General features: G+C 27.8%; 1 long non-coding RNA gene across 1 annotated transcript; it reads right to left on the reverse strand.

Annotated features, from left to right (window-relative positions):
* Nucleotides 1-12,876: 12,876 nt before the first annotated feature.
* Nucleotides 12,877-15,366, reverse strand: LOC114391022. Its single transcript, XR_003662051.1, has 4 exons — nt 14,937-15,366; nt 14,720-14,828; nt 14,298-14,406; nt 12,877-13,824 (listed from the first exon to the last, which is right to left on the reverse strand). It is a non-coding gene; the product is annotated as an uncharacterized LOC114391022 (long non-coding RNA).
* Between the last annotated feature and the right edge of the window lie 416 nt (nt 15,367-15,782).

Raw genomic sequence — 15,782 nt, forward strand, 5'->3', positions numbered from 1 at the left:
TATAATTTAGAAAAAAAAATATTAATTTGTTGCAGTCACTTATACATTTTAATTATATTAAATCATTTAAATGTTATAATATTGAAAACTAATTAGGATGAAGACTGAAGAGAAGCGATAAATTCATAATATGGAAGTAATTAACGTGAGAAAGAAAATATCAAACAAGACAGCCCATCAGTGGGGTCAATAGAAGTCTAGCTTGGTATGTTGTACGCGTTTACTTTACAAAACTACAAAATTGTTACTGTTAGCAAGCAGAAATTTCCGTACTGTAATAATGCATGGGCAAATTTCAAACTTCCACATAACCATTTATGTAACACTGTATTTTTTTTTTTAGGTAAAATTATAAATTTGGTCTCTTACTTTATTTCTAGTTTTTAGATTTGATCTCTCAGTTTTTAAATTTATGAATTTGGTCTTTTTATGTTGTAAAATCGTGTAATGTTGGTATCAGGTTACAATTAGACGTTGACGGTTACAAAGAAATATTGACTATCACGTGTTATGTTGTTCTTATTGGATGATGACTATCACATGTCATGATTTGAAACTATCAAAAGAAAAGAATAAAGGTTTTTCAATTTTATCCAAAAAAAGGAGGGAATGCACCCTTTTTTGAAAAAATTTCCAAGTAACTGTTTTACGCCTTTGAGCACGTATAGATCCTTTGATTATGTCTCGCCAAAAATCCGATTGTTGGGAATAACGTATTAAAGCCAATTCATTTTTTTTTTCAGCGTTATCAGTATCTCTTGTAGGATTATAAGTATCGTACTTCTTAAAAAAAATTAGATTTATTAGTCAAAATGACTACACGTTTGGCTTTTCTAGAACGAATTTGATAATTTTCTGTTTCATTTTTTCCCTCCCGTTGTTCCAATTCGTCAATAAATTTGTATGACCATCGAGGAACTTTTTTACGGATTTCGTTTATTCTAATACACTTTGTTCTATTTCCATTTACTATTGTTTTTTCATTCAAATCAGTTCTAATTGCATCAAATAACTTTGGCGACTTACCCATTTAATGACTTTGGCACCGGACGTTCCCAAACTGGAATGTGTATTATCGATATAGGGGATCTTTCAATTGAGAAGATCCATCGACCTTAGACGAAGAGAAAGAAAGGTCTATCTATTTTTTTGTTTTAGTTATTCAGTTAAACCAATGATTCGTTATTGGAGCAGATAGCAACAACCATCTCATATGGGAAAAGCCATCTTTTTCTCAACAATGTCTTTGTCATTTGATCCAATAGCGCTTCGTTAGATAGGAACAAATTTGATAAATATTGATAACTCTCAGATAGAGTATTAGAACGGAAAAATCCATTAGATAATGAACTATTGATTCTAAGCCATCTTTGACAATGAATCAACAATTCAAAATGCTTTTCTTGCGTATTCTTGATAAACCAGTGTTTATATATAGATGTAGGAAGATCTGTTTGGGAAGTAGTAAGAAGTTCCCTTGACATCTCTTCATCTGTGAAGAATTGTCAATGTGAAAACACAGAGACAAAAGGGTGATCTTTGAATAGGAAAAAGAGTGGATCCGCGGGGTCCCAAATGAATTGGCTTATTCGAAAAAAGCCTTGTTCTTTGGAAGATCTATTTCGTGTCTGGTACTGCATGGTTCCACCCTGCAAGAACTCTGAATCATTCTCTTGAAGCTCATCCTCTTCATCATAAATGATCCGCTTGTCCCGAAATGACCTGGCCCAATAGGGAAATCCCAATTCATTGGGCCTTTCAATACAATAAAATAGAAAGCCCCAAGGGCTCCATATTCTAAGAGCCCAAACGATGTGATTGAAAAAATCCTCCTCTATCTGTTGTGGGTCGAGGACTCCCCCGCCCCCCCCCCCCCTTCTTCAAACTCCGATTCATATTTTTCATAGAGAAATCTTTGATCAACGATAGAATAAGATCCATTTTGAATCATATTTAAGAGATTCCTTGGTTCGGACCGAAGAAACAATGTCACTCGATCCTTATCAAACTGACTGCAATCTTTTTCTATACGTGAGGATCCCACCAGAGCGCCTTCTACTTCTAATAGGCCATGAACTAGATCAGAATTATTCTCAACGAGTCCATAAGATGTGATCCCATTTTTTTCATCAGGTCTGGGTAGAGACCAAAGGTCTTGAGCGACCGATCCGGCAGAACAACTCAAAAGGTAAAGAAGTATCGTTAATTTCTTCATATTCGTTCCAAGTTCGAAGTACCATTTGTACAAATAAGAATCCCCCCCCCCCCCCTCACATGATTTCTTCTTCATATTGGTCAATGAAAATAACAATATATTTCATATTTCATAGAGTTTACATTTAATCAGAACGTAACACGTGACAGTTATCATCCAATAGTAACGTGACATGTGACAATCAACGTCACTGGCTCACGGTCAACATTCAATTGTGGCATGAGGGACCAACATTGCACGATTTTACTAAATAAGAGAGTCAAATTCATGAATTAAAAAATTGGGAGACCAAATCCGAATAGGAGATAAAATGGGAGACCAATTTTATAATTTTGCCTTTTTTTAACAACTTTTTTAATTAAAATATAAAAGAAATTTAATTTATGCTATAAATCATTGAGTTTTAAAAATATAATAAGTTTAATTATGTGTTTTAAGTGTAATTAAGAGTTGCACTTTTGATACAAGTGGACGGGAGTTACTATAGACCTCATGTAAATTGTTATAGATTCCTAACTATCAAAGTGGTTAAGAATTTTTTATTTATTTTAGAATTACTCTCATTGAATAAAATATACATGATAATTCCATTATATATTATTTTTCACATCCTTTTGTTGCAAGAGAAGCGTGATTCTATTATTATATTTTTTGGCACCTCCATTAATATAGTCATTCCTCTTAATTTATGTTTTTTCTTTTACATTGACAAGGTTCTAACTTTAGAACTATTATTGGTTAAACAAAATAATACCCAAGCCAATTAATTCAAGCACTTGACGCTAGTAATCATTAATTTTACTAATAATTTTTTTGAAAAAAAATTATTAGTCACATAAGATGCTCTTACAAAAAATAATACAGTAGTGACATTTTACTAAAGATTTTAGTTTATATATTCATAAAAATATAATAATAATATTTATTTATATTTGTTGATATTTTTTAAATGTTACTAAAAGTTTTTAGTAATATTTTACTAAATGTTAAATAGAAAATATTACTAATTGTCACTGTGTAGTAGTGAATTATATTTTAGATTATTAAAATTAACAGTATAACTTATAAAATTAATTATTATGATTATAAATAAAGTATTACATATTTAAAATATATTTTGATTATTATTTTAGCAAATTAGTATTCTAAAATAATAATTACAAATGATATACGTATATATAAGTAAAATCAAATTAAACACAAATATTAATGTAGTATTTAGTTAGTGTTATTAATCATATTTAAATAAATATTTAAATAATCTAGCATTTTTCTTATATAATATTCATTATTATATTTGTTAAAATCATACATGATAAATTTTAATAATATTATTAAATATAATATGTTGATTGAATTTAATAAATATAATGTTAATATATGGATAATAGGCATTCAAATTTTTAAATGAATTTATTTATATAAAAGTTATTATTAAATAAAATGAAATTACTAAAATATACATTTTAAAGAATATTTGTTTAGTAAGATGTGTTAATCCTAAATGTTTATATGTAGGAAAACGATTTATTTAGTAGAGAAACTCATATTTAATTTTTTTTATGTGTAAAATTTTTTATTTCAATGATAGATATGGATAATGAATAAAATTAATCTTTGGATTAGTAGTTGGAAGAAATCCATATTCTTTGAACCGATAAAAAAAAGTATATTAAATTATATATTTTATCATAAGGAGCAAAAGTGAGTTTTTTTTCTTAAATACACCTTTTCTTTTTTGTTTTTTTTTAATCTATACTACTTTATAATTTAATTCCCAATATACATTACTTACTTGATACTTTCTCTCTCCTTTTTGTTTTTTAATTTAAAATATTATAAAATATAAATATTATATTATATAATTTTTTAATTGGTTTTAAAATTACTTATTTATTAAATTAAATTATATATATATTTTTTAATTTTTTTAAAGAAAATGATATTATTAAATATAATTATTTTTGTTTTATTATTTAATTTACTTAACATATTTTTTAGGTGAATATTTTTATTTAAAATCTGAATTTTATAATATAAGTATTTTTAATATAATTATATTATTAAATATAATTAGTTTGTTTATGTCATTAGATTTAATTAAAAAATGAGAAGACTTTTTGTTTAACCGTTTATTCATAGAAGACCATTATATTGTATTATCATACTTAAACAATCACATTTGATTAAGGAAAAATTAAAGATAAAGATATGTTAGGACAATTGTTTCTGTTATAAGCATGTTGTTGTTGTAAAATTCATATTTTTTTTCTACTTTCTCATTCGTTCAAAGTTAAAACGGGACTATCCTCTATCGTCCTCTTTCTTTTATTTTTTATATTTTAATCTTTTGAAGTCATAGATAATAAAAATATTTATTTTTCATATTTATTTAATAGTTATCTTTGACTTAAATGATAAGAAAAATAAAAGAAAGAGGACGGCAAAGGATAGTCCCGTTTTAAAATGAATTTATTTATATAAAAATTATTATTAAATAAAATGCAATTACTAAAATATACATTTTAAAGAATATTTGTTTAATAAGATGTGTTAATCTTAAATGTTTATATGTAGGAGAATGATTTATTTAATAAAAATTTATATTTAATTTTTTTATGTGTAAATTTTTTTGTTTCAATGACAGACATGGATAATGAATAAAATTAATCTTTGGATTAGCAGTTAGAAGAAATTCATATTCTTTGAATCGATAAAAAAATATATATTAAATTATAAATTTTATCATAAGGGATGAGGAGTAAAAGTGAGTTTTTTTTTTTTTTTGTAAATACACCTTTTTCCTCTTTTTTTTCAATCTACACTACTTTATAATTTAATTCCTAATATATATTACTTACTTGATACTTTCTCTCTCCTTTTTTTTTGATTTAAAATATTATAAAATTTAAATATTATATTATATAATTTTTTTAATTGGTTTTAAAATTACTTATTTATTAAATTAAATTATATATATATTTTTAATTTTTTTTAAAAGAAAATGATATTATTAAATATAATTATTTTTGTTTTATAATTTAATTTACTTAACATATTTTTTAGGTGAATATTTTTATTTAAAATCTGAATTTTCTAATATAATTATTTTTAATATAATTATATTATTAAATATAATTAATTTGTCTATGTCATTAGATTTAATTAAAAAATGAGAAAACTTTTTATTTAATAGTTTATTCATAGAAGAATATTATATTACATTATCATACTTAAACAATTACATTTGACTAAGGAAAAATTAAAGATGAAAATATGTTAGAATAATTGTTTCTGTTATAATCATGTTACTGTAAAATTCACATTTTTTTCTACTTTCTTTTTCAGAGTTAAAATCGAACTATCCTTTGCCAACTTTTTTTTATTTATTTTAATCTTTTACAAGACATAAATAATAAAAATATCAATTCTTATCACTTAAGTCAAAGATAACTGTTAGATAAATATTTTTAAAGATATTTTTAATATATTTTTAAAGATATCTTCAATATAACCGTTATTACTCTTTGAAATTTTATGTCTATGATATAAGATACATATATCAATTATTTTTTTACTGTGTTTTTTAGTTTAATTTAATATTACTAACTAATTTTTTTATTTTTTTAATTAACAAACATAACAAAAAAAATATCAGCAGCGCATAAATTTAATTACAAAAGTACATATAAACTAACTAAAAAATTGTAATATAATTTTATTAATTTTTTTTTATTTTTCTTTATCTATATATTTTTCTTTAAAAAAATAAAACACAAAATTATAAAATTTAATTTAATAAATAAGTAATTTTAAAACCAATTAAAAAAATTATATAATATAATATTTATATAATAATATTTTAAATTAAAAAAACAAAAAAAGAGAGAAAAACTCCCAAGTAATGTATATTAGTAAAAAGTAAGAAAAAAAAGGTATATTTACTTGAAAAAAACCCGCACAAAGTGGAATACTTAGACGATCTCTTAAAAGAGAATAGTATAATATATTTTATATTTTACATAAGTTGGGAGAATGAAGTATAATACCTGCCTTTTTAAGGGAAAAGAGAGTGTAATTTCCTCTGGAAGAATATGATACCATTTATGAAGTCAATGCAAGTCTTGGCTGGTTGTCTTGCATGATGCATACGTTGCTAAATTTCAAACTTCTTACGACCCGCATATAAAAAAACCCAAGCATGTCCACTCCATCCAGGAACAGCCCTAATAAGTAATAACCCTTAGGGAGGGTTACATGATCACGATTTGATTTGATATGCTTCTAGACTAATGGATTTTGAGTTATTTACAATACTACCCCTTCCATTCCAAATGCCCCTTCCATTCCATTTTGAGGAGTCAAAATCAGATTTCAAATGCCCCTTCCATTCCATTTTGAGTTATTTACAATACTACCCTACTACCACCGTTGACTGCACTAGCCATCAACACGGTGAGACTGACTTTACTTATGGCCCATTCGGTATTTTTCTATTTGCTCTGCTGAGCTCACACGCTTGCTAAAATCATATAAAAAAACAAAACATGAACAGTGATTCATATAAAAAAAAATAAACATGAACCATGCTCATGTTGTGATAATGTAAAGTGGACAGTGGTCCCGATTAGAGTACCAAATTCCTTCGTATTTTAATTTTTGTTTTGTTGGTGGATTTGTATTTTTTATTGACGATGATTAGAGATTTAACGCGTATTTAGATTAATGATTTATTTTATGAAAATGAATCTTTTTTTAAATAAAAAAAAAATTTGAACCGACTATAGATAAAGTATTTAATTTGAGGTGACTTCTTATAGGATTATGCATATCCTGAAAATAGAGAGACGACATATTTTCATGGGAATGCGATAAGCGTTGGCGTTGTCTAATGTATATAAAAAGCGTTAAAAACTGAAAGATGGGGATAGGTTACGCTACGCATTTCCATCCCCATGTTAATGTCATTGTCACATGCCATTACCTGCCTGCGCAAGCGTCAAGCTTAAAAATTAAAATGTATGTTTGCCTAAAACGTAAATAGAGTTGGTGATTAAAATATGTTTAACTAACTGATTGGACGATTCTTCCTTTTTGTTTAATGGAATTTATATAGTAAGAAGTCTTGTTAGATAGAATTTTTTTCCAATCAATTTTTTTATTGTTAATATGATAAATAAGTACTACTACTACAAAGAGTATTACATACTTAATCGTTGATCATGAAATATTGTTGGTTGAATTTTGTGAATTGTGTAAAAGTAAGATATTTTAAATTCGAGAGTCTAAGAGTTTTATAAAATTTTCTTTGATGGAAAAAAATATAAATAAAAAATCCTAATGAATTAAACTGGGTTCATAAATTTAAGAAATACGGAGAATTTTTTATTTCTCTCAATATTTTTTCAATGTTTAATGTGTTTAAATTAAGATTGAATAGTTGGATATTAATGTAAAACAGCAAACACGTTAGAGTAAAATATCCTTTTGTACTTCATTCACGCTCTATCATCCTATTTAGTTAAAGTACTATAAGGCAAGGGTTGAAATTAATATATAATTTAATTAATTTATTAAAACGACTCATACAAATTTTTTTAATGTTATATCATTGCATGCATTAGATTTTACTAAAAGCAAATTTAGTCTTCTTAATTTTTTTGTTAACATTATTAATTAAGTATTAAAATATTTATTAATAGCAGTATTACTGGAATAAATTACACTTTCCTCTCTTAAAAAATACGAATATCACACTATCATCTCCTCTTATATTGAAATTTTTACTCTCTTTACCAAACAAATTTGAATACATGACACTTTATTTCTTTTCAATTTTGCGTTAAAATTCTGTTTGTTTCTTTTAAAATAAACTAGATTATTAAAATATTCTTTACACTACCACCTCCTCAAAGGTGCAAATATTTCACTCCACTCCCCTCTTGTGTTAAAATACATACTTCATCTCTTAACTAATGCGTGCGCGCGAGATATATATATATATCGTTTTAAAATGTTTGATAATTAATTTTTTTAAACAATTATAAAATTTTAATGTCGGTATACACACACATTTTATTTGTTTGTTAGTAGTGAATTTTATTATAATTAAATTTTATTTAATAATAGATTTTTACATATATATTCATGTGAAAAGTTATGCGCGCGTTACATTTATCAAAATTAATAAATATAGTATTTAGATTTAATAATAGAGGATATTATGAAAATTAATCATATATTATTTTTTCATGAAAATTTTTTACCCATTGCTGAAGTACTAGATTTCCACCCTTAATTACAATGTACGGGTATAAATGAGTTCAAAATACTCCAATTCAAAATTTGAGTCTTAACATTTCATTTCCAAATTAACATAATATTGTTTGCATAATTAAGTCACTTTATTTATTTTCGTGTTTTTAGTTCTACACCACTCTCTATTTAATGTTTGTAACCTAAAAAATTATCTATTTAAAGTGAGTTTTTTTTATCGGCAATATTAAGACAAAATCAAAACCGCGATTTTTATCATGGTTCCTTTCTCTCTTCTCTTCTATTTAAGGTGGGTATGCTTAGTAATTATAGAACATAAAACAAACATATACTATTTAGTGGGTTAAAGTTGTTATTTTTTATTTGAAAAGAAAAAAGCAATTACTAATAATAAGTAATGTATATACATCTTTCAATTTGACAAACATTAAATTAAACTTAAAGTGAATTACTTATGCACTTTAATTTCAAGAAATTAAGCTCAATTTCAATGAAATTTAATAATTTGATACTTTGTCTTTTTAAGAGAAAATGTCCAGTATACTGACACAAACCTGAGTTGCAAATTAAGTTATAAAAACTTTATTTTCGATGGGTACTTAAAAAAAAAAGAGGTGAAATATATACCGTAGTATGACTTCAAGAATATGTATAATAGTTAAATCGATACCAAGGTAGATTTCTTGTGAATGAATCCTGCAAACATATCATTATCAACGCGAGTTGTGTTAGAATAGCCTCAAAATTCAATCATCCACTTGAAAATTTGACCACTAAGGCAAATTCTCACTTCTCTGCGTATTTTTTTTCCCTAACCTAACATTTTTTCCTAATCTAACATGATGTTAGAATATGTAACGCGAATAATATTAAAGATGAATAAAATAAATAAATACATAAATATGTAAAAGCATACATATTATTATATCAGAAGTTTTATAGGAGTACATAGTATACAACAATATACATATTGGATCAAGCTCCATGCGTCCTTAATTTGCACGGTTAAAAGTTTACAATGTGAAAAGAATCCATACCTTGTAATACAATAAAGAATAAATAACACAAAATATATAAGGAAAAACATACAAAGTATATAAATTAACAAATATTATATTAATTTTTTAAAAAATAATTCTTCATAGAAAGTTAATTTTTATATTTAAATAATTTAATTTTTCTTCATTACACTTGAAATGAATGCAAATAACTTCCGATCCTAAACAAAGATTAAATATAAGATGTAACGTGAATAATATTAAAGATGATTAAAGAAAATAAATATGTAAAAGTATACATTATTACATGGAATTGAGCAAACACTACTAAAAAAAAGGCCTTCCACATCGGTTCTAACGGTCATTCTACATCGGTTATGACGCGTGGTGGTAACTCGGGGTCGTTGAATCACAACATCGATTCTGTGATCGTCTTTGAAGGGTGGCTTTTCTACATCGGTTGTCTAGCTACAACCGATGTAGAATGGGTAGGTTTCTACAGCGGTTCTAAGGCTAAAACCGATGTTGAATGGGTAGGTTTTTACATCGGTTATCGGTCAACCGATGTAAAAAATGAAAGGTTATTACATCGGTTATAGATCAACCGATGTAGAATGACTATATATGGTAACGTGACTACATCGGTTATCAATCAACCGATGTAGAAAATGAAAGGTTTTTACATCGTTTATCGTCAAACTGATGTAGTATGAGGAGATTTTCTACATCGTTTATCACTAAACCGATGTAGAATGGGCATGAATGGAAAAGATTCTACATCGGTCTTCAATCAACCGATGTAGAATTTGAAGAGTTTTTACATCGTTTATCGTCTAACCAATGTAGAATGATGATGTTGTCCATATGAAGACTGAATCAATTCAATCACTAAAAAGCAAGCATTGATGGAGAAAGGAGGAAAAGATGGGGAATATAAAGGAAAGAACAGATCACATTTCATACCATAGGTGCTAAGAATAAAGCAGCATCTACAATTCTCGATGTAATTATTACATTTGGTTGATACTTTTCAAGGCAACGAACAATAGGAGCAACTCCCAAGTATGCACATGACAATATTACAGACACACAGAGTGGAATAGATTGGTCCATTCACTCAATTCAATAGGTAAATCAGAATGCATTCTTACAAGTAAATAACTGAAGAAAAACTTCAAAAGCAATCATTAATATCAACAACCAACTCTCATAAAAGCTTAAGTTGTTAAGTGAAGACTATGTGAAAGATTTTATACTTACCACTCCCCTTTACGCAAGAGCCTTTTGGATTTAAAACATGAATAATGCATGGCTTACCCTACCTTACTGTAAAATTCAACTTTTTTGCTAAGAAAAAGGAGGTGGCAAGAATCAAACTATCCACTTGATTATGAAGACTGATACAATGTCTATGAATAATGACCAATTATCCCCAAAGCTTAAGCTGTTAGGTGAATGCTCAAGAATGGTTTAGTATCTAACAGTTAATAAAATTCTTCATATGACAACCGATAAATAGTTAACCAAAACAGGCTTAACAGACCCACAAACTCTTACTTTTGTATTACAATTTTCATCAGATGATGAGGTAGTTTCTATTCAATGATTTAGAAGTTTACCTGGTATATTGATACTCGTAGTAAGAATTACTCACACGTCTTATTAAGGACAGGTCTGCATCACCACATGTCTAAAATATTCTGTGTCACACAAATGTTGATGTCCTCAAAAGGCTTATATCTGCTTGACATGAGCTAGCTCAGGTCTGTATCACCATGAGACACTCTGATACTTTTTTTAAGCCCTTTCTTCTGTGCTGAAACATAAGTGTTTTCTCTTCTCTCGTATTCTATGTTGCTGTTTGGTGAACATGATTTCTAGATCCCTATGTATTTGTAGGATGAGTATATGACTATATCTTGTGGAACACATTCGATACTTTATTTTTCTTATTAGATAGAGCTCTCACGAAAAGAAGACAAAAAAGGGAGAAACTATAAGTGTTTTCTCTTCTCATGAAAATTTTGTACAAAAAGGATAAGTACTCTCACGAAAAGAAGACAAAAAAAGGGGAGAAACTATAACTTAGGAGATTGGAATTTGGAATATGTAACATGTCTGTGTTTTTCTGAAAAAGAAATTGCTCTGCATACACCAGGAATTGTTCAGCTATAATCTTGCTGTCATAGTTAGAGTTAAAGAAAAAAACTAAATTGCAGGGAAATAAATCTGCATGATTAAAAACTAAATTAATGAAACACTTTAAGAACCATCTTTGAGGTAGTACATGTAACTCGGTCAATGTAAAAAATAATATTGTTTCTTTTTTACAGCAAAAAACACCAAAAGTTAGAATTCAGTTACGAGAAAATAGATTAATTTGCGTTGTTAGTGCATGATCATTAAACTCTTCCGTTATGAGGAATTTGTTAGGATAAAAATGCAGAATAATATTTTGACTAGGTAGAAAGCATCAAATCAAGAAACATGAATGGATCAACCGATTAATATAGCTGGAATTATGGATGCACATATCAAATGACCAATTGCATATGAACATAGACTACAAACAATAAAATATGAAGAAGAAAAAAAAAATCTGTCAGTCCTTCCCACAATTATTTTATGCTTTTACCATTTCAATAAAACCAGAACATAAAGATGATCAAACAAATTTAGTAAAATAAAGATGATAAAAGCTTAAAAAATAAAGAAAAAAAATTGTTTAATATATTTAATTCAAAAACTTTTTAAAATTATAAGTTGTATTTTAGTGAGAAGAAAGTGTTTGACAACACACTTTAATAGTTTACTTTGACTTGCTTATAGACAGATATGGACCCATGGGAGCAGCAGGGCCCAAGCCCCCCTCCTTCTGAACTTCATGCACACTAAGAAGTACCACCAAACCAAATTGTATATGGGAATAGCATTAAATTGCTTATACAAGCTTGGAAAAATAGAAATATTAGTGCTCATTAACTAGTAAGAATAATATGATTTATTATTTTATTGGTAAGTCAGAAACACATGCAGCATATAATTAATTTATTATATTTCTAGTTTCTAGATAAGGGTCAAGGATTGTTTCTAGATAAGTTTGTGTTCTAAACTTAGCTTTTAATAAAATTGTTTCTTAAAAAACTAGTAAGAAGAATAATTCTTAAGTGAATATAATATATATTGGTACAATCAATTAAAAATTTAACATATATTAAATAATAATAATAATAATAAAGTTATATTATATTATAAATACTGTATTATATTATATTATATTATAAACACGTGCATACATTTATCTTTTGAAATATTTTTTTGTGATTTATGATTTTATTCTGTTTTTTATTTGAAATAAAAGTTACAAAAACTAGTAAATATTTTTTGTAAAAATTATTATTTGTTAGAAGTTAAATATCTAAAAATTAAAAAAAATCAGATCCCCCCCGATGAATGTCTGGATCTGATTTTTGAAACAATGCACGTACAAAACACGCAAGCAAAAGTGCATTACATTTTTGGCATTCATTTCCTACATTTTTAATATCATGAAAGAGGATCGAGTTCCAAGAGTACAAGACACTAATTTATTTTAATAAGAGCACTTATAACTTATTGGGATGAAAGAAAAGTTGCATATTATATTGTTTTCAAGTTAATATTTCTTCGAATGCACGGCATTTGTGATTTATATATTCCAATTTTTTTATAAAAATTAGAAAAAATAGGAATTAGAATAAATGAAAATTCAGAGACTTTATTAAATTTCACATATATAGTTCAAGCATCAATAACTTTACACATATAATTGGCAAAACTACTACTTACGGATTTATGCCATTGGTGATTCTATATCAAGAAGTATGCAGATTTCCAAACAAGTCAAGCACTCAATGTTAAGCAAACTTACAATGGTATATAAGATCATCATATATTACATTTGAGGTGCTTCCAAACTAAAATAGTGCATTCCGGGAATGCAGAGAAGTATTACTTTGGGAAGCTATTTAGCACAAGATCATAAATATATATAAAAAAAACGGGATACATTCTCAAAACAAGATCACTGCATAACGTACACAACAAGTTGCGAACATTCTCAAAACAAGGTTCCGTGCTTAAATTAATTCAAAAGAACGAGCTAGTGTTCTTCTAAGGCATGCAATGCATTTTTTCCAGATATAGTCAAACTTGAAAGATAATCTTTTATGCATACCTGACCAACTTATGCGCACTTAGCTCAACTATTACCTGATTGTCAATAACTCTGACTCTAAGGTATTCTTGTCTATAAAGTGAATCCAGCATGGCTTTGACATATCCTTCAATGTACAACTGCACCAGGCCACAAATCTAATTATTAACAGACAACCAAATCAAGATTTTAAAAAATCAAGATGGAAGAAAGTATAAATATTTCTTTTGTTAAACATTAATGTATAAACATAAACACATAAGTTAGAAATTGAAGTCATTAGAATAATTAATCGTTATCCATAAAAAATCAAGATGCATAAATCTCTAAAGACAAGATCTCTAACAATTAGTCTAATGTAATGCTATGTACAGTTACATTTATTCAAAAATAATATTCAGTTCTTTTGCATTCAATTTCTAGTTCTTAGTCCTCCCCCCGCCATATAATATGTTTGATACATGCATACATTCCTTCAACCCAAGAAATCTGAAACAAATTTGTTTTTAAAAAAAAAGAACTAAGAAAGAGATAACCCTGGATATAAACATACAACCCAAGAGACTGAAATACAGAGATTATATAGGCGCAACAAGATATTATTTAAATATACCTGAAGTGAAATGCTACTCCTTCCTCATGGAGTAGCATCTGATCAATAGGAAGTTGACATATGTACAGAAAAATGATATTCAAGCCAACATAAAATATATCTCCACCACCTACCAGTTCATAAAAACCAGAGTTAGTGAACTTATTAAATTCAAATTCTAAATTCTGTTGTAACAATTGAGCCTACCCAAGAATAAGGCAACTAAAGTATAACTTAATAACCGAAAATCTACATCCTCAAACATATCCAAAGGCAACATAACGACATAATTAACATTAGTAACATTGGCTAAATTTAACCAAAAATGAGTTACAAGGTGAGACTCAAATGTAGAGTAGTTACCAAAAGAACAAAGATGTTGCTATGTACATAACATGGTCATGTCACTTAAAAGGGGAAAAATTTCAGAAGAATACACTTACACTCGAGGGCACACAAAGAACTATGCCAAGAACAACATCAGTATGCAGCTCCAGCTATTGAACTGAGTCCAGTGAGGTTAGATTCTTACTCTCAAGTTCTCATTTCAAGCTTCTCATCAACATATAAAGAAGCAAAACAACACAAATTAAAAAAGAATAAGAAGAAATTTATTCCCTCAAAATCTCAAATAAAAAAAATAAAAACAAAATTCGGTACCAGAGATAGCCATGGCGAATCCACAACCACCACCGCAGACATCCTTAAAAGAGTAACCAAAGGGCGGAACCCTAACAAGAACCAGCGTCAACAGTGGCATCCTATGCGGCAGAGCTCTGGGAAGGTAACCCCACATTTTGATCCTTGGTAAGGAAGGGTGTGAGAGTTTCTGGGAAGGGAGCCACGGTCTTCTCTCCTTCCATTCCTTGGAAGCGCTAGAGGTAGCCTTTGAGAAGCTCCACGTAGTCCTCGAAGCCCAGAGTGGTCATCGCCCAGAGCAGGTCGTCGCCGTTGATCGCCTTGCGCTTCTCGCGCTGGCACTTGTCGGAGGCCTCGTCGGTGATGAAGCTGATGAACTCTGACACGCACTCCTGCACCGTCTCCTTCGCGTACTTCAAGATCTTCGCGTTTGCCGGCAGCGCCTTCTTCATGATGCGGCTCACGTTCGCGATCCAAACTATTTTTCACTAATCCTAGAAATTAAAATTTTTATATACGTGTACTTTAATTATCATTAAAATTAATCTATAAATTTATTTTACACATATTTATCTATACGTGTACTTTAATGATCAAACAAATTTTAGCATAAAATGGGATTTGAAGTAAAAAAATTAATAAAAACTGACATATTAAATAAAAAATATTGAATATTGGTAGGCATAAACAATTGTATTATTGAAATAATGAATTCTGCATGCTTACCAATTACAGAAATTAATATTAAATAAAAAAGTAGCAGTGTGTATATATATATATATATATTACGTTAATCTCTACTTGCTTGTACATGTATGTATATACAAATAGGAATGAATAAACACTAATTTATATATCAGAGCTTCG

The sequence above is a fragment of the Glycine soja genome, chromosome 16 (genome assembly GCF_004193775.1).
Source record: "Glycine soja cultivar W05 chromosome 16, ASM419377v2, whole genome shotgun sequence".
Taxonomy (NCBI): Eukaryota; Viridiplantae; Streptophyta; class Magnoliopsida; order Fabales; family Fabaceae; genus Glycine; species Glycine soja.